This window comes from Tachyglossus aculeatus, chromosome 22 (genome assembly GCF_015852505.1).
Source record: "Tachyglossus aculeatus isolate mTacAcu1 chromosome 22, mTacAcu1.pri, whole genome shotgun sequence".
Lineage (NCBI taxonomy): Eukaryota > Metazoa > Chordata > Mammalia > Monotremata > Tachyglossidae > Tachyglossus > Tachyglossus aculeatus.
The window spans coordinates 5,498,797-5,517,546 of record NC_052087.1 but is presented as its reverse complement, the minus strand read 5'-3'; positions in this window follow the sequence as shown (position 1 = coordinate 5,517,546).

The following is an 18,750-nucleotide window of genomic DNA, read 5'->3' as shown; positions in this document are numbered from 1 at the left end:
TATTATTAAAATTGGTATTCAATACCTATTCTCCTTGCTACTTAGATTGTGAGCCGTATGTGGGGTAGGGACTGTGTCTGACCTGATTATCTTGTATCTATATTCTCCAGTGTTTAGAACAGTGCCTGACATGTAATAATAATAGTAATAATGGCATTCATTAAGCACTTACTATGTGCAAAGCACTGTTCTAAGCGCTGGGGAGGTTACAAGGTGATCAGGTTGTCCCACGTGGGGCTCACAGTCTTAATCCCCATTTTACAGATGAGGTAACTGAAGCACAGAGAAGTTAAGTGACTTGCCCAAAGTCACACAGCTAAGTGGCAGAGCCAGAATTTAATAATGATAATAATAATAATAATGGTATTAGTTATGTAGTAACCACTTAACAAATATTATTATTGTTATCATTATTACAATTGATATTATTATTATTATTATCATTATTACTATATGTCGAGTACTGTACTAACCTCTGCATTAGAGAGATGCTAACCAGGTCAAACACAGATTAATCAATTTTTTTAATGGCATTTAAGCATTTATTTGTTAAGCAGTTACTCTGTGCCAGGCATTGTAATAAGCACTGGAATAGATACAAGCTAATTAAGTTGGACAAAGTCCCTGTCTCACCTGGGGCTCACATTCAAGCTCCATTTTACAAATGAGGACTTGAGGCACAGAGAAGTTAAATTACACAGCAAAGAAGTAGCAGAACTGGGATTAGAACCCAGGTCCTTCTGACGCCCAGGCCCGTGCTCTATTAGTTGATGGGCTTTCTCTGAGTTCTTACTGTGTGCATATCACTGTACTAAGTACTCAAGAGAGTGCAATATAACAAAATTGGTAGACACGTTCTTAGCCCTAAGTGATCTTACAGTCTAGAATGGGAGACAGACAATAATATAAATAAATTATAGATATGTACATATGTGCTATGGAGCTGAGGGAGGGGTGAATGAAGGGTACACATCTAAGCTAACTTGTGCTTCCCAAGCACTTAGTACAGTGCTCTGCATGCAGTAAGCGCTCAATAAATACAATTGAATGAATGAAGTGCAAGGAAGACATAGAAGGGATTGGGAGAAGAGGAAATGATGGCTTAGTCAGGGAAGATCTCTAGGGAGAGATGTGCTTTAGAGAAGCAGTGTGGCTCAGTGGAAAGAGCCTGGGCTTTGGAGTCAGAGGTCATGGGTTCAAATTCCAGCTCCCCCAGTTGTCAGCTGTGGGACTTTGGGCAAGTCACTTAACTTCTCTGTGCCTCAATTACCTCATCTGTAAAATGGGGATTAAGATTGTGAGCCCCCCCCGGGGGACAACCTGATCATCTTGTAACCTCCCCAATGCTTAGAACAGTGATTTGCACATAGTAAGTGCTGAATAAATGCCATCATTATTATTATTAATAAGGTTGGGAAGGTGGGGAGAGTGATCATCTGTCAGATAAGAAGGACTTGAGTGAGGGATCAATGACTAGATACATGAGTAGGTTGGCATTAGAGAACCGGAGCACTAGGAAATCCAAGAGGCAAAGTAAGTGGGGACAAAGTGATTGAGTGCTTTGAAGCTTTTGGGAAGGAGTTTTTGTTATATGCACAGGCAACCACTGGAAGTCCTTGAGGAGTAGGAAAAGAAGGACTGACATTGTTGTAGAAAAATGATCCGGGCAGCCAGAGTGAAGTATGGACTGGAGTGGGGAGAGACAGGAGGCAGGGAGGTGAGCAAGGAGGCTGATGCAGTAATCAAGGTGGGATAGGATGAGTGCTTAGTCTGGTTAGAGAGGAAGGGGGTGGACTTCTGGCCATGTTGTGACAGGATTTGGTGACAGATTGAATACGTAGGTTGAATGAGAAAGATCGGTCTAGGATAAAGCCAAGGTTATAGGCTTGCGAAGGAAGATGGTAGTGCTGTCTACGGTGATGGGAAATTCAGGGGGAAGAAAGGGTTTGGGTGGGAAGGAAAGAAATTCTATTTTGGACAAGTTAAGTTTGAGGTGTCCGTGGGACATCCAGGAGGGGATGTCCAGGAGGAAATTAGAAACTGCAGGAATGGAGAGACATCAGGGCTGGAGAGATAAAATTGGAAATAACCTACATAGAGGAGGCAGTTGAAGTCATGAGATTCAATGAGTGCACCAAGGGACTGAGTATAGATGGAGAATAGAAGGGGAACCTGAACTGAGCCTTGAAAAACTCCCATATTTAGGGGGTGGGATGCAAAAGAGGAGCCCTTGAAAGACTGAGAAGAAGCAGTTAGGAGCTTCAAGGAGAACCAGATGAGGACAGTGTCATGCAAGCCAAGGTTGGATAATATTTCCAGGAAAAAGGGATGGTTGACAGTATAAAAGGCAGCTGAGAGGATGAGGAGGATTAGGATGGAGTAGAGGCTGTTGGATTTGGCAAGAAGGAAATAATTGGTGACTTCTGAGAGGACAGTTTCTGTGGAGTAAAGGGGGTGGAAGCCAAATTGGAGGGTGTAAAGGAGAAAATTGGAAGAGAGGAAGTGGAGACAGTGCGCGTAGACCACAGTTGCCCAAGGAGTTTGGCAAGGAATGGTAGGAAGGAAATGGGGTGATAACTTGAAGGAGCCGTGGGGTAAAGGGAGGGGTGTTTTAGGATAGGGAAGACTCTAGCATACTAAAAGCAATGGGGAAGAAGCCATAGGAGAGTGAACAATTTAAGATGGCAGTCAGGGAAGGAAAAAGGGAGGGGGCAAGTGTTTTGATAAGGTGTGATGGAATGGTGTTGGAGATGCAGGTGGAGGGGGTGGATTTTCAGAGGAGGCCAGATATCTCCCATTGAGATACTGCTGGGGAAAGATGGTAAAGTTGAAGAAGGGGCAGGAGGAGGGAAGGAGTGGTGAGGAGCTAGGGAGATTTTAAGGAGATCCCATTCCACATGGGGCCCACAGGCTCAATAGGAGGGAGAAAATGCTTTTTATGCCTATTTTACATGAGGAAACTGAGGCACAAGGAAGTTAAGTGACTTTCCTAAAGTCACACAACAGGAAAGTGGCAGAGGTGGAATTAGAGCCCAGGTCCTCTGACACCCAGGCCTGCGTTCATTCCATAAGGTCATGCTGCTTCTGGGAGTTCTTCAAACTTGATTTTACTGACACCTTGACAGGGGCCCTAAAACCTCGTGTGCATTTGTCTGAAAGACCCAAGTGAGCCTGCCACTTTAATCCACTGTCGTTTTAATCCCTGGTACCTGCGGCTCTATTTGAATCTGCCTCATGGCTTCCCAATCACACCTCTATCCAAGAAGCTTAATCCATCTCTTGGATTGCCCTTCATCAGGCTGGACCATCTTCTGTCATGGTCTCTCCAGCCCACTGGTGCTGTAGAAGGAATTGATTGACTGATTTTTTTTTAATTGATTGAGAAGCAGTGTGGTTTAGTGGAAAGAGCAAGGGCTTGGGAGTCAGCGGTCGTGGGTTCTAAACTCAGCTCTGCCACTTATCAGCTGTGTGACTTTGGGTAAGTCACTTCACTTCTCTGTGCCTCAGTTACCTCATCTGTAAAATGGGGATTAAGACTGTGAGCCCCAAGTGCGACAACCTGATAACCTTGTATCTACCCCAGAGCTTAGAATGCTGCTTGGCACATAGTAAGCACTTAACAAATACCATCATCATCATCACTGACTCTTGGACTACAATTGCTGCAAACCTGGGAGGGTTTGCTTTAGACAGTAAGCTCATAGTGGGCAGGGAATATGTCTGTTTATTGTTATATTTTACTCTCTCAAGCTCTTAGTGTAGTGCTCTACACATTGTAAGTGCTCAATATATACGATTGGCCAACTGACTGGGATTGTTGCGCTGAGGCAAGGCTTGATGTCCATTTCTATTCTGGGGGCTTTGGTGCCATTGCCCCAAATTCCCCTGTCCTGCATCTTCCATTAATAATAATCAATCAATTGTATTTATTGAGCGCTTACTATGTGCAGAGCACTGTACTAAGTGCTTAATAATAATAACTATGGTATTTGTTAAGCATTTACTATGTGCCAAACACTGTAGCAAACACAAGGGTGGATACAAGCAAATGGTGTTAGACACAGTCCCTATCATTCATTTATTTAATCATATTCATGGAGTGCTTACTGTATGCAAAACACTGAGCTTGGAAGAGTACAATAAAGGCAACAAACAGACCCATTCCTGCCCACTATGAGCTCACAGGGGGAGACAGATGTTAATATAAACAAATACATAAATTACAGATATATACATAGGTGCTGGGGGCAAGGGATGTAGGATGAATGAAGGAGCAAGTAAGAGCAGTGCAGAGGGAGTGGGAGAAGAGGAAAGGAGGGCTTGGTCAGGGAAGGCTTCTTGGAGAAGCCAAGTAGGGCTCCAATTTCAATCCCCACTTAGATGAGGGAACTGACGCCCAAAGAAGCGAAGGGATTTGCCCAAGGTCCCACAGCAGACAAGTGGCAGAGAAGGGATTAGAACCCAGCACCTACTGACTCTTTGGCCCATGCTCTAACCACTATAGCACGTTGCTTCCATTGGCCTGCCACGTGACCATGGGCAAGTCACTTAACCTCTCTGTGCCTCATTTTCTCCCCTTATAAAATAAAGTTGAAAATACCCCCCTCTTTGGAATCTTCATTATTCCTATCGGAGTCTAATCAAGGAGACAAAAAGATCTTTTAGGTCTGTCTGGGAACTATCACACTCCTAATTTGGGTTGTGCAATTCTGCCGGCAGCCTGGGGTCCTGTATTTTGTTAGTATGTTTGGCTTTGTTCTCTGTCTCCCCCTTTTAGACTGTGAGCCCACTGTTGGGCAGGGACTGTCTCTATATGTTGCCAATTTGTACTACCCAAGCGCTTAGTACAGTGCTCTGCACACAGTAAGCGCTCAATAAATACGATTGATGATGATGATGATGATCCCAGGCAGTAGTAGTCCCTGAATCCAATATAATCTATCCATAGAAGGAACCTCTGGAGCTGGTTCAGCTCTCTTCGCGCCAGAAGGTGCCATCAGCGTAAATAACAATCCAAACTCTCAACTCCCAGCCATCCACGTGTCCATTTAGAGCCCAGATTGTTCTTCATTTGAGCGAGAGCAGGCTAAACCTTTAGCGCGGGTGGGGGATGGAGACTGCAGAGGAATAGTAATCGATATGCCCTCCCGAAGATAGCTGAGAGATTTATGCCCTGCCCGTTGGAGGTAGGGTGGTCGTCTGAGAAAGAAGCTTCTCTAGCAGCAGCCAGCAAAAGTGCTGGTAAAGGGACTTTGAAATGAAACCTTCTCATCCGAAGCTCTGGAAGTCTCGGGAACAGATGACACATTTCCTCCGAGACTAGGCATGACAGAGTAATCATTCCTGAAGCGGAGTCTCTTCCTAGGCTATCATTACGCTCCTGTTTTAGGTTTCCTCCTGACTCTTAATTATACTTATCTGAACATTTCTGACTACTGGCTCCCAGGCTTCCCTGCCAATTGTTTCCCTCATCTTGGACGAGGCAGCTAGCTAGCGGCTGGACAAAAGCCCTAGTGGGTAGAGCATGGGTCTGGAAGGATCTGGGTTCTAATCCCAGCTCTGCCACTTTTCTGCCGTGTGACCTTGGGTGGGTCATTTCCCTTCTTTGCACCTCAGTTACCTCATCTCTAAAATGGAGATTGAGACTGTGAGCCCCATCTGGAACAGAGACTGTGTCCAGCCTGATTTGCTTGTACCCGCCCCAGCGTTTAGTACAGTGCCTGGAACATAGTAAGCATATATACATATGTATTCTATTTATTTTATTTTGTTAGTATGTTTGGTTTTGTTCTCTGTCTCCCCCTTTTAGACTGTGAGCCCACTGTTGGGTAGGGACTGTCTCTATATGTTGCCAACTTGTACTTCCCAAGTGCTTAGTACAGTGCTCTGCACACAGTAAGCGCTCAATAAATATGATTGATTGATTAACAAATACCATGATCATTCATTCATTCAGTCATATTTTTTAAGCTCTTACTGTGTGCAGAGCACTGTACTAAGTGCTTGGAAAAATACAACAATAAACAGTGACATTCCCTGTCCAAAATAAGCTCACAGTCTGGGGGGAGGGGGGAGACAGACAGCAATACAAATAAATAAAATTATAGATATTTACATAAGTGTTGTTGAGCTGGGAGTGGGGGGAAGAGCAAAGGGAGAAAGTCAAGGTGTTGCAGAAGGGAGTGGGAGAAGAGGAAAAGTGGGGCTTAGTCTGGGAAGGCCTCTTGGAGGAGATAATATTAATAATAATAATGGCATTTATTAAGTGCTTACTATGTGCAAAGCACTGTTCTAAGCGCTGGGGAGTTTACAAGGTGATCAGGTTGTCCCACGTGGGGCTCACAGTCTTAATCCCATTTTACAGATGAGGTAACTGAGGCACAGAGAATATAGATAGATAGATAGATAGATAGATAGATAGATAGATAGATAGATATGATGGCATTTGTTAAGTGCTTACTATGTGTAAAGCACTGTTCTAAGCACTGGGGGAATACAAGGTGATCAGGTTGTCCCACGTGGGGCTCACAATCGTAATCCCCATTTTACAGATGAGGTAACTGAGGCTCAGAGAAGTGAAGTGAGTTGCCCAAGGTCACACAGCTGACAAGTGGCGGAGCCGGGATTTGAACCGATGACCTCTGACTCCAAAGCCCGGGCTCTTTCCACTGAGCCAAGCTGCCTCTTCCAGCACAATGAAGGCACATGGAGATGTGCCTTCAGTAAGGCTCTGAAGGGAGGGAGATCTGTCGGATTTGAGGAGGGAGGGCGTTCCAGGCTCTGGCACGAAGTGGGCCAAGATCCCACGGCAAGAGAGGTGAGATCAAGGCACAGTGAGAAGGTTAGCACTAGAGGAGTGAAGTATATGGGCTGAGTTGTAGAAGGAAAGAAGCAAGGTGAGGTAGGGGGGCAAGGATTATTATTCCCAAATTCCTGCTTCAGGCTTAAATGCTCACAACATTCCAGTGAACCATGGTGGTAACTTTCTCCACTACATCCCCTCCCCATGACCCAGAAAAACAAAATCTCACCAGTCCTCTCAAAGAGGGGTGCTCAAAGCCCAGACCGATTGCCCAGTTGGTATTTATTGAGTGCTTACTGTGTGCAGAACACTGTACTGAGCACTTGGTGCCTGGTCCCTAAAGCAGATCTAAGTTAGCTCAGCATGGGCAGGGAATTAAGCGCTTAGTTCAGTGTTCTGCACACAGTAAGCACTCAATAAATACGATTGAATGAATGAATGTGTCTGTTATATTATGTTGTACTTTCCCAAGCACTTAGTACAGTGCCCTGCACACGGTAAATGCACAGTAAATATGATTGATTGATAGATCAGTAACTTGTTTCTGGCTTCTGGCGCCCAGTTTTGGAGGTCTTGCCATCAGTAGCTTCTGCTGCTTCAGGGCGAGGGTACGTGCATGTTGTCTCTCTGTTAGCATTTCTAAGAATCACGCAGATAACACCTAGGGAGAGGTATGATCTAACCCAAATTAGGGACAGAAGGAGGTCACTCACATCATCAATCGTATTTATTGAGCGCTTACTGTATGCAGAGCACTGTACTAAGCACTTACTCACATCCAAGGTATCCGGATCAATCATGAGGGGAGTTTATGAGGGGAACCTAGCTAGGAGGTCTTTTGAACATTTTTGACCTGCCGGTGTGAAGAAGTAGAATAAAAGAGAGGAAGTCAGAGATTCTGTCCCTTCCTTTAAACCATCTTTTATGCAGGGAGCTTATATCTGTCAAGTTAGGTGCCCCACTGCCCATCAATCAATTGTATTTACTGAGACCTTACTATGTGCAGAGCACTGTACTAAGGACAATACAGCAGTGTTGATAGACATGTTCCTTGCCTACACGGAGCTTACAGTCTAGAGGGGGAGATAGAAAATAATATACATTGTGGATACAACGTTATCAGGTTGGACACAGTCCCCGTCCCACACGAGGCTCACATTCTAGGCAGAAGGGAGTAGGATTTAATTTCCATTTTACAGATGAGGAAATTGAGGCACAGAGAAGTTAAGTGACTTGCCTAACATCATGCAGCAGACACGTGGAGGAGCCAGGATTAGAATCCAGGTTTCTGACACATAGGCCTGTGCTGGGAGTCTTCTAGTTTGTATGATAGGAAAAGGACCCAGGTACTCCTGCTTTTTTTTTTTCAGGGTAGCACTTCAGGCCCCTGGATCGCAGAACAATCAATCAGTGCTATCTTAGAGTCTAGAGAACAGCCTCTTTCCACCTTCCCAGGCCTGCAGACAAGAGGCAAGGTAGAGAGGCAGTTGACATGCCTTTCCCTGACTGACACAGCAGCTGCTCCCAGCCAGGAGACAATGCCATATTTCAATGGAATGTTGTCTCAACCAAAGCTTATTATCTAGGGCAATAAAGTTCAGGATCAGGGAATATTCAGGGTGATTGGGTGATTCTCCACAAAGCTTATCTTCCAATAGACCAGCTGCTTTATTATGCTCTCCCTTCTCCTTCCCATAGCGTTTAGAAGCCTCACACAGAAGAGAGAATGCATGGAGGCTGACATTGGCAACAAGCTGAGATATCTTATCAACCTGACTGTCCAGCTGGGAGTATTAAATTATGGGCGGGTTCCATCTGGGAATACCACATCTACCTCCCTATAACACAAGGGAAAGTTAACCAGCCACTCCCCTGTTCAGTCAGGGCCCCATTCCCTCACTTGAGGGCTCCGGAACAGTGGGGTCAGAATACACATCTGCTTTGTATTAGCAATGTAGTGATAAGGGAGATAAAGTTCTCACCCATTTTCCTTGCTGACATTTGTCCTTGGGTGGGAGGGGAAAGGCATTTCATCTTCCTAAAGGATTCCCTTGACCATTTATCAGCATGAAGGTGACTAGACCTGTTCATTGTAGGACCCCAGGAAAGCTGGTTCTATTTGAAACCTTCCACCTTGACATGTGATAGCTGGCCCCATAATGTAGCCAAACAGGGAAATGATTAGCCCACGTGGAATGGAGAAGTGTCTGCCACTCCTAAATTGATTTCCCTATCGGGACAGCCTAGATTCCCTTCCAGAATAGGCAGTTCCAGAGCTAACGCTGCCAGATCTTGGGTGCACTCCGGGAATATTTTGGGGTAACAGGAAGAGATGCAGGAATTTCTCTAGCAGCCCCACATTGCTTTGTTTTATGGCATTTGTTTAGTGCCTACTCTGTTCCAAGCTCTGGAAGCTAATCAAATTGGACACGGTCCCTGTCCCACATGGGGCTCACTATCTTAATCCCCATTATACAGATGAGGTAACTGAGGCACAAAGAAGTTAAGTGTCAAGGCCAAGGCCACACAGCAGTCAAGTGGGGGAGCCAGGATTAGAACTCAGGTCCCCTTACTCTCAGCCCTGTGCTTCTGAATCCTGCCGGAATCATGTCTCTTGTTTTCCATTTTTCTAAACTGCTTTCATAAAACTATCTACTGTCAACTAACTAAATCTCAGCTGCGAATTCTGGGACTTTGGGCCTGAGCCATGAATATAGAGTCCTGCAGCTCCTTTCATGTTTGTTGTCATCTTTGTCTTTGGTGTTTCTGTTCACTTTTCCTTACATGTATGTCACCTGCAAGACTGCAGAGAAAGAGAGATATTGGGAGGTGGAGATGTAGATTTGGGAATCACCTGGGTGGAGATAGTAGCTAAAGCCATGGAGTGACTGTGTTTTCCAAGAGAGCAGGTGTCGACAGAGAAGGGAGAAGGACCCAGAACTGAGACTTGAGGGACTCCCATATTTAAGGAGTGGGAGGCAGAGGAATCTGTAAAGAGAATGAGAAGAAGTGGCCAGAGAGATTAGCAGGGGAACCACAAGATGACAGTGTCAATGAAGCTGAGGTTTGATAATTTTCCAGGAGAAGGGGGTGTTCCACAGTTTTAAAGGCAGCTGAGAGGCCAAGGAAAATTAAGATAGATGTCCTGATTCCCAGACCCATGTTCTTCCCCCAAACCAGAAAGCATCATTGGGGACTAGAAGGAGGAAGGGGACAGAACTATCACCGCAGTATTTGGACCTTAGGCTACTAGAGTATATCAACATGAATATACATGTCCTTGGCTTGCAAAGAAGACACTACTGACAGTAAAATCCTATCTATCCATATCAGACTGAAAAGACTGAAATGCCGTTTGACATTATGTCCACATGGTGCTTACTAAGCTCCTTACATTGTACCAAGCTCTCAAGTAGACACAAGAAAGCCAAACTAGACCCACACAAGGATCATAATCTAAGATGTAGGAGAGCAAGTATCTTACCTTCACCACAGACCAGGGCTTTGAAAATTGCTAAGCAAACTCGGCTGTCCAGATACATTTCACTAAGATTTTTAGTCTGCTCCACAAAAGGACTGTTGGTTGTGGTCAAGGAACTTGTCTTCCAACTCTATTATATTGTACTCTCCCAAGCGCTTAGGGTACAATGTTCCACACACAGTAAACACCATTGACTAATTGACTGATTGAACATACTGGAGTCAGATGCCCTGTTTGATACATTCCCATCCCTGTCAGCGTGAGAGAGGGCCAAATGGTAGGTTCACTCCTAGTTAACCTATTCTACACGGCCAAGCTTGAGGATCTAATAAGAGCTCTGTTATCTGGGATAGGAATATGCTTCCTACCCACTGGGAGAATTTTCCAGCTCAACAGGTTAAGAGCATCATTATCAAAATTCTTGAAGGTGGTGGTTCAGTAGCTGCTGCATACAAATGACTGTCCTTCAGCGGCACAATCACAGGAAAAAATGTAAATGATTATGAATTGCTTTGCAGATGAAGCACAATGCTATGGCTGAAAATAAGTCCGATCGAAATGGAAATCCGGGAAATCCTACCTAGTAAATCTATCGGTTGTGTTAGATAAGCACTTACTTGGTGCTGAGCACCATATAAAGCATTCGGAGAGTATAATGGAGTTAATAGGCATGATTCCTGCTCACAGATAAAGCAATAAAAAACAGAAACAGAATGGCCAGTGAGGTCTTCAGGTGACTGGAAGGTAGACTGTGGAGGTGAGAGACATCTAGCATCTACCTAGTTGAAGATCTATAAAGCTTTTGCAGTGACCAACTTCCTATATGGCTGAGAGACCTGCATCTCTTAAAGAAGACTCTTCCTGTTCCTGGAGCATTTTCATCAACATCATCAGTGAACCAGACTCAACATCCAGTGGCAGGACAAGATTGCCAACAATGAGGTCCTTAAAGGCAAGAAGTTAATCAGCTCTGCTAGGTGGGACGTGTGAGGAGAATGGTTGGTGAACATGGGCTAGTGGAAAGGGAGTTAGGGGACCTGGGTTTTAATTCTGACTCTGCCACTTGTCCGCTGTGTGACCTTGAGCAAATCACTTAACTTCTCTGTGTCTCAGGTCCCTCATCTGAAAAATGGAGATTGAATACATGCTCTCCCTCCTACTTCGAGTATGATCCCCATGTGGAACCCGATTATCTTGTATAATAATAATAATAATGATGGCATTTGTTAAGCGCTTACTATGTGCAAAGCACTGTTCTAAGCGCTGGGGAGGATACAAGGTGATCAGGTTGTCCCACTTAGGGTTCACAGTCTTAATCCCCATTTTACAGACGAGGTAACTGAGGCCCAGAGAAGTGAAGTGTCTTGCCCGAAGTCACACAGCTGACAATTGGCAGAGCCGGGATTTGAACCCATGACTTCATGTGTGTAGTACAGTGCTTGACTCATATTAAGTACTTACTGAAAAGTAAAATTCAGATACAGCTGCTATATGGGAAACTAAAGGACCTAGTATGGCCTAGTGGAAAGATCACAGACCTGGGAGTTAGAGAACCTGGATTTTAATACTGGCTTTTACAGATGTCTGCTGTGTGACCTTGGGCAAGTCACTTAACTTCTCTGTGCCTCAGTTTCCTCAACTGAAAATGGGGATTCCAAGCCTGTTCCCCTTCTACTTAGACTGTGAGTCCTGTATGGGTCAGGGACTGTGTCCAACCTGCTTAATTTGTATCTACCCCAGTTCTTAGAACGGTGTTTGACACATAGTAAGAGCTTAACAAATATAATAAAGATAATAATAATTACTACTATAAAAGGAAACTCATGCAAACCCCCAGTGGGAAGAGAAAAAAATATTTTAAGACAGGCCAAAGTCTCAAATGAAGCACAGAACAGTAACTTCCCTTCCCCACAGCACCTGTATATATGTATATATGTTTGTACATATTTATTGCTCTATTTATTTATTTATTTTACTTGTACATATCTATTCTATTTATTTTGTTAGTATGTTTGGTTTCGTTCTCTGTCTCCCCCTTTCAGACTGTAAGCCCACTGTTGGGTAGGGACTGTCTCTATATGTTGCCAACTTGTACTTCCCAAGCACTTAGTACAGTGCTCTGCACACAGTAAGTGCTCAATAAATACGATTGATTGATTGATTGATTGATTGAGACTGCTGAAATAGTCACACCAATTGGGTAGGCAGAATAAGGAGAGGGGGTGCTCTTCTTGGGGATTGGGGTGAAAAGAGGCAGGCTTGCAAACAGACAGAGGACCGATGTAGGACCAATCCACTAGCACAAAGAAGTTTTGCCCTTATTCGTGACCAGTGAGGGGTATGTCAATGATAGCCACGTTTGCATGCATGAGAAGGACTTGGATGCTATCACCGAATAAAAGGATGGATATAGCTATATTAGATAGATGTAATTATAGATCAGTCAGTTTCCTCATCTGTAAAACATATAGATAGATGTACCTCAGGTAACTGAGACAGAGCGGTTACGTGACTTGCCCAAGGTTATGCACTAGGCTAGTGACAGAGCTGGGGTTCAAGCTGCGTCTCCCAGCTAGGTCCCATAACTCAAAATCAATCAATCAGATTTATTGAGCACTTATTACGCTCAGAGTACTACACTAAGCAGTTGGGAGAGTACAGTACAACAGAATCTCATGATCTTTCCACTGAGACGAGTTACAGCCACACAAAGATCGTTTTTTAGGGGTGATGCATTTGTCTCTTTCAGAGTGTGTGTGTTTTAAGGATGGCCTCTCCGTAACCTGATCTTTATGAACCCTTTACTCAAAGAGAGCAACTCTTTCCCCGTCACTGCCTTCCTCCCTGATCTGTCTATTGGTGTGGTCTCCCAAATGTCCATTTCAACTTAGGCAAGGCTTGTCTATTGCTCATTCTGACTTGTTTGCTTGTGATCCCTCCTTCAAGTCACCATATTGCAGCTGCTCGGCTATCCATTCCCTCACATTTCCCACCCCGTGGAGCTGTGTTGCTGGGAAAATTGGCTCAAAACTAGCAAGTTGATCGAGTTCCAGGACCTTCCTGCTGGCAATCTCATCTTACCATGCTGAGTACGGTTGGAAGGTGGCACTGATGACTCTCCTAAGAAATATGCAACCCAGTTATAGGACCCTGTTCCTATTTTCATGTTTTCATTCCACCCACCTTCACTGCTTCAGTGGTAAATTCATTCAAATTCATTTTTCTGTGCCTGGCTGAATGTTAACTCTGTTCCACCCCAGAGACAACTGCATTTTAATAATGAAGAAGGAAGTGCTACTTACTTCATAGGAATAGAGTCAGGCTTAATTAGGAGGTCTCTGTTAACCTCCTTGAATTTCTTCTATGGAAGATGATGAGAGAACAGTCAATCATTAATACTCATTACCACTATATAAGTCAGTTTCAAAAACTCAAAGTGGTACATGCACATACCTAGATAAGTGGGCATAAGAGCATTCAAAGGCAACAGAATGTGTATAGGTTGCTTGCTGTTAAACATGAAAAGTTTCTGCCTTAGCCAGCCTGGGTAATGATCTAGAGAGAAAAATTCATTACTATGAACTTGGAGACCATTCTTTTCGCACAGAAGGCAGAAATGTTAATTGATGGATGAGAAACCCACGTAGGACAACAAATTTAGCTCCAGAACATGACAGCTTCAGCTGGCCAAAAAAAAAAATCATCACAGCCTCTCTTATCGAGTAGCCAGAAAAATGGCTTGGATGGGTAGAAAATAACTCCATGACCGAAGGTCCATTGAGTAAACTACAGAGGGTAGTCCCCATTTTGGGGGTAAGCCTGGGTTGCAGTTCCATTCTGGAATAGGTTTGGTTATTTTACATTTGGACTCCTAGTTTCTACAGCAGGGTCCAAATGATCACTGCCAAGGTAGGGACTCTATTGGAATTTCATTCTAATATACCCTGAGACCACACCACCCTCCTGTGACTTTTAGATTTAGCCCCCTTGAAAGGCACAGAAGGCAACTGGGTTCCTGGTAGCCAGTGCTTTCCTGCTTGGACTGGCTGCTGAGATTTTGGAGCACAAGCCCCATTCTCCTCTTTTCCTTTTTATGGTATTTTTTAAGCTCCTACTATGTGCCAGGGAGTGGTTTACCATTGCCTTATTCTGCTCAGTAAACTTCAGTCTCCACCCTCATCTCTCAAGCGAGTCATCTGCTCGACTCGCCCTTCCATAGCTGACACTGGTTGAGTACTGGAAACTCTCCAGGTTCAATCCTGAGAGGGGCTTGGGAGAGTACAATATAAACAATACACAAAAACATTCCCTCCCCACAACGAACTTACATTACATAAGGGCATAAGGACATAAGTGCTGTGGAACTGAGGAAGGGATGAAAGAAAGGGAGCAAATCCAAGTGTACGAAACACCATTGAGGAGCTTTGGGGCAGCCAGTTTTCCTTCAGAAACCTGAGGAAGCGTTGAGGAAATATCTCCACTTTTTCCACTGTGGATCAACTGGAAAACCACTGGTTCTTCTCCTCCCTGCCCCATCATCAAGTCCAGCCCTTCCAAAGCTCTTTCCCCAGCCGGAGTCTCAGGCTCTGAGACATGGACAAAATCCAACCATAAACTCAACCGCAAAGAAGCCAGAACTGCCCTGGTCCCACACCGCATCCTCAAATTCCCAGTGCTCCCTTGGGTAGTAGGTTGGGTTGATGTGTTGATATCAGCGCTTAGAACAGTGCTTTGCACATAGTAAGTGCTTAATAAATGCCATTATTATTATTATATTGCAATTCGAACACTTTTGATTACTGAGTATTAAATCCCCTTTGAGGAACATGACTATGAATATAAACGTGAACATGAGAAGCGTGGCCGGTGAGAAGCAGCGTGGTTGAAAGGAAGGTGTGCAGGCCTGTGTGTCAGAGGACCTGGGTTCTAATCCCATACCTTCCACTTGTCTGCTGTGTGACCTTAGGCAAAATACTTCTCTGTGCCTCGGTTAGTTCAACTGTAAAATGGAGATCAAGACTGTGAACCCCAAGGGGGACATGGACTGTAGCCAACCTGATTAGTTTGTAATTACCCCAGTGCTTAGTACATTGCCTGGTACATATTAGTTTACTTGTAGTACATTGCCTGGTACATATTATTTTACTTGTATGGTCACCTTATAAATTCCCCAGCACTTAGAACAGTGCTTTGCATATAGTAAGCGCTTAATAAATGCCATTATTATTATTATTATTATTATTGTACATATTTACTATTCTATTTATTTTATTTTGTTAATATGCTTTGTTTTGTTGTCTGTCTCCCCCTTCTAGACTGTGAGCCCACTGTTGGGTAGGGACCATCTCTATGTTACCAACTTGTACTTCCCAAGTGCTTAGTACAGTGCTCTGCACACAGTAATCGCTCAATAAATACGATTGAATGAATGAATAGTAAGTGCTTGACATATACCATTTAAAAAAAACAATAAAAATTAAAAAAAACCAAAACTACAAAAAAACCCTTCACTTCTCTGTGCTTCAGTTACCTCATTTGTAAAATAGGGATTAAATCTTCCTTCCTCTGACAGACTGTGAGCACCGTGTGGGACAGGGAATGTGTCTCCCTTATTATCTTGTATCTACCCCAGTGCTTAGAGCAGCACTTGACACATAAGAAGTGCTTGCCAAATGTAACAATAACAACACTGGTAGATTATCAGTAGGCGAAAGGCAGTCCAACCACATCTGCCCATTTGCTGCTCATGTTTGAAGGCTAAAGAACTGTATTTTACCTGTTAACCGTCCCCCCTCCCCAACTTCGTCCTCGTCATGTTTCTTGTGTCATAAAATCCACATTAGGGCTTGAATGATCCAGTTGAATGTCGAAAAGGAACATGGCCTAGTCAAAACAGCAAGAGCTGGGACTGAGGAGACCAGGGTTCTCACCCAAGCTCTGCCTCTTTTGGGCTGTATGAACTTGGGTGAGTCAGTTAATTTCTCTGGGCCTCAGTTTCCTCAGCTTCTGTAAATAGATAGAATAACCGTTTTCCCTCCCTTTCAGACAGTGATCCCTGTGTGGGGCAAGGACTGCATCTAACCTACTTGTATTGTATCTACCCTAGTAAGCACTTAACAAATATCCTTATTATCATTATTGCCTCTACCACTTAATTGTGTAATCCCTTGGTCTGTACAGATCCAGCCAATGATGTGCTGGGTAGGTGCAACACTGAATTACTGTAACAAGTTTTGTTTAAGTGTAGCACTCTACTTCTCGAATACATCACAGAGTTCTGGGTCGTTAGATCTGTTTCTTTAGGATGAGGAAGGGTTTGGAGGCTGAAATTTATTAGTAATAATAATAATAAAACTAATAATATTTGTTAAGTGGATACTATGTGCGAAGCACTGAAGTGAGCCCTAGAGAAGATAAGGTACATTCAATCAATCAATCAATCGTATTTATTGAGCGCTTACTGTGTGCAGAGCACTGTACTAAGCGCTTGGGAAGTACAAGTTGGCAACATATAGAGACAGTCCCTACCCAACAGTGGGCTCACAGTCTAAAAGGGGGAGACGGAGAACAAACCCAAACATATTAACAAAATAAAATAAATAGAATAGATATGTACAAGTAAAATAAATAGAGTAATAAATATATACAAACATATATACATATATACATTCAGATTAGACACAGTCTCTATCCCATTTGGGACTTACGGATTAAGAAGAAGGGAAAACAGGTATTGTAGTCCCATTTTACAGATGAGAAAACTGAGGCACATAGAAGTTAAGTGACTTGCCCAAGGTCATACAATGGGCAAGTTACAGAGCCAAGATTACACTCCCAGGCCCGTGCACCCTCTCCACTAGGACTCACTGTTTTCTCATTCAAAGGCCACGACTCCATGTTTTGTTTTGTTGTCTGTCTCCCCCTTCTAATCAATCAATCAATCAATCGTATTTATTGAGCTCTTACTGTGTGCAGAGCACTGTACTAAGCGCTTGGGAAGTACAAGTCGGCAACATATAGAGACAGTCCCTACCCAACAGTGGGCTCACAGTCTAAACAGTCTAGACTGTGAGCCTGTTGTTGGGTAGGGACCGTCTCTATATGCTGCCGACTCGTACTTCCCAAGCGCTTAGTACAGTGCTCTGCACACAGTAAGCACTCAATAAATACGATTGAATGAATGAATGACTACAGTGCTCTGCACACTGTAAGCGCTCAATAAATATGATTGAATGAATGAATGACTAACAAGGGGCAAGTTTATGGTTTCAGAAGATCTTTCTGGGCTAGCGAAACTGAATCTACCAAGGTCAAATCCCACATCCTCGGAGGAATTGCCTCGGAGTTCTTTCTCCCAGGGACATGCCGGAGACACAATTGATGGATTCAGTGCGAGTCTACCCACCTCTCCGATACCCGCCCCCCGTCTCCCAAGCCTGTTGCCACCTGGCGAAGCTGAGATAATAAATCTGCAGGGGAGGTAACTACTTCTGTCAATTCAGGACAGCTTAAGCAAAGAGCAAAATTAAGCGTGTCAGCAGGTTCTTTGAGGGTGGGATGGATATGAAATCGGTTCTCGTCCCAGCTGGCCCCACCCCAAGCCTCTAAGATAATGATGTGTTTTACAGGGATTTCAAGGTTAGTTGTACTTGGTTCTATGACAGTAGCATGCTAAGTGACAGAGCGCAAAGTGAAGGGCTTCATCAATCTACCCTTTTTTTAAAAAATGATTATTTGTGAAGAGCTTACTACGTGGCGAGCACTGTACTAAACACTTGGGTACCTACAAGCTAACCAGGTTGGACACAGTCCATGTCCCATGTGAGGATCACTGCCTTAATCCCTGTTTTACAGATGAGGTATCTGAGGCACAGAGAGGTGATGTGACTTGCCCAAGGTTGCACAGCAGACAAGTGGCTGAGCTGGGATTGGAACCCAGGTCCTCTGACTCCCAGGCTCCTGCTCTTCCCAGTAATAATAATAATGATGATGGTATTTATTAAGTGCTTACTATGTGCAAAGCACTGTTCTAAGCGCTGGGGAGGTTACAAGGAGATCAGGTTGTGCCACGGGGGGCTCACAGTCTTAATCCCCATTTTACAGATGAGGCCCAGAGAAGTTAAGTGACTTGCCCAAAGTCACACAGCTGACAGTTGGCGGAGCCGGGATTTGAACCCATGACCTCTGACTCCAAAGCCCGGGCTCTTTCCACTGAGCCACGGGCTTCCCATCCATTTGGACTGTGAGCCCACTGTTGGGTAGGGACTGTCTCTATATGTTGCCAACTTGTACTTCCCAAGCACTTAGTACAGTGCTCTGCACACAGTAAGCGCTCAATAAATACGATTGATTGATTGATTGATTTGGAGCCTTCTATAGACCAGGCCAAGCCAACTCCAGATATGTTACTAACTGCAGGACTTCTTGGAGAGAGTGGCTCCCCCTCTAGATTGTAAACTCCTTGTGG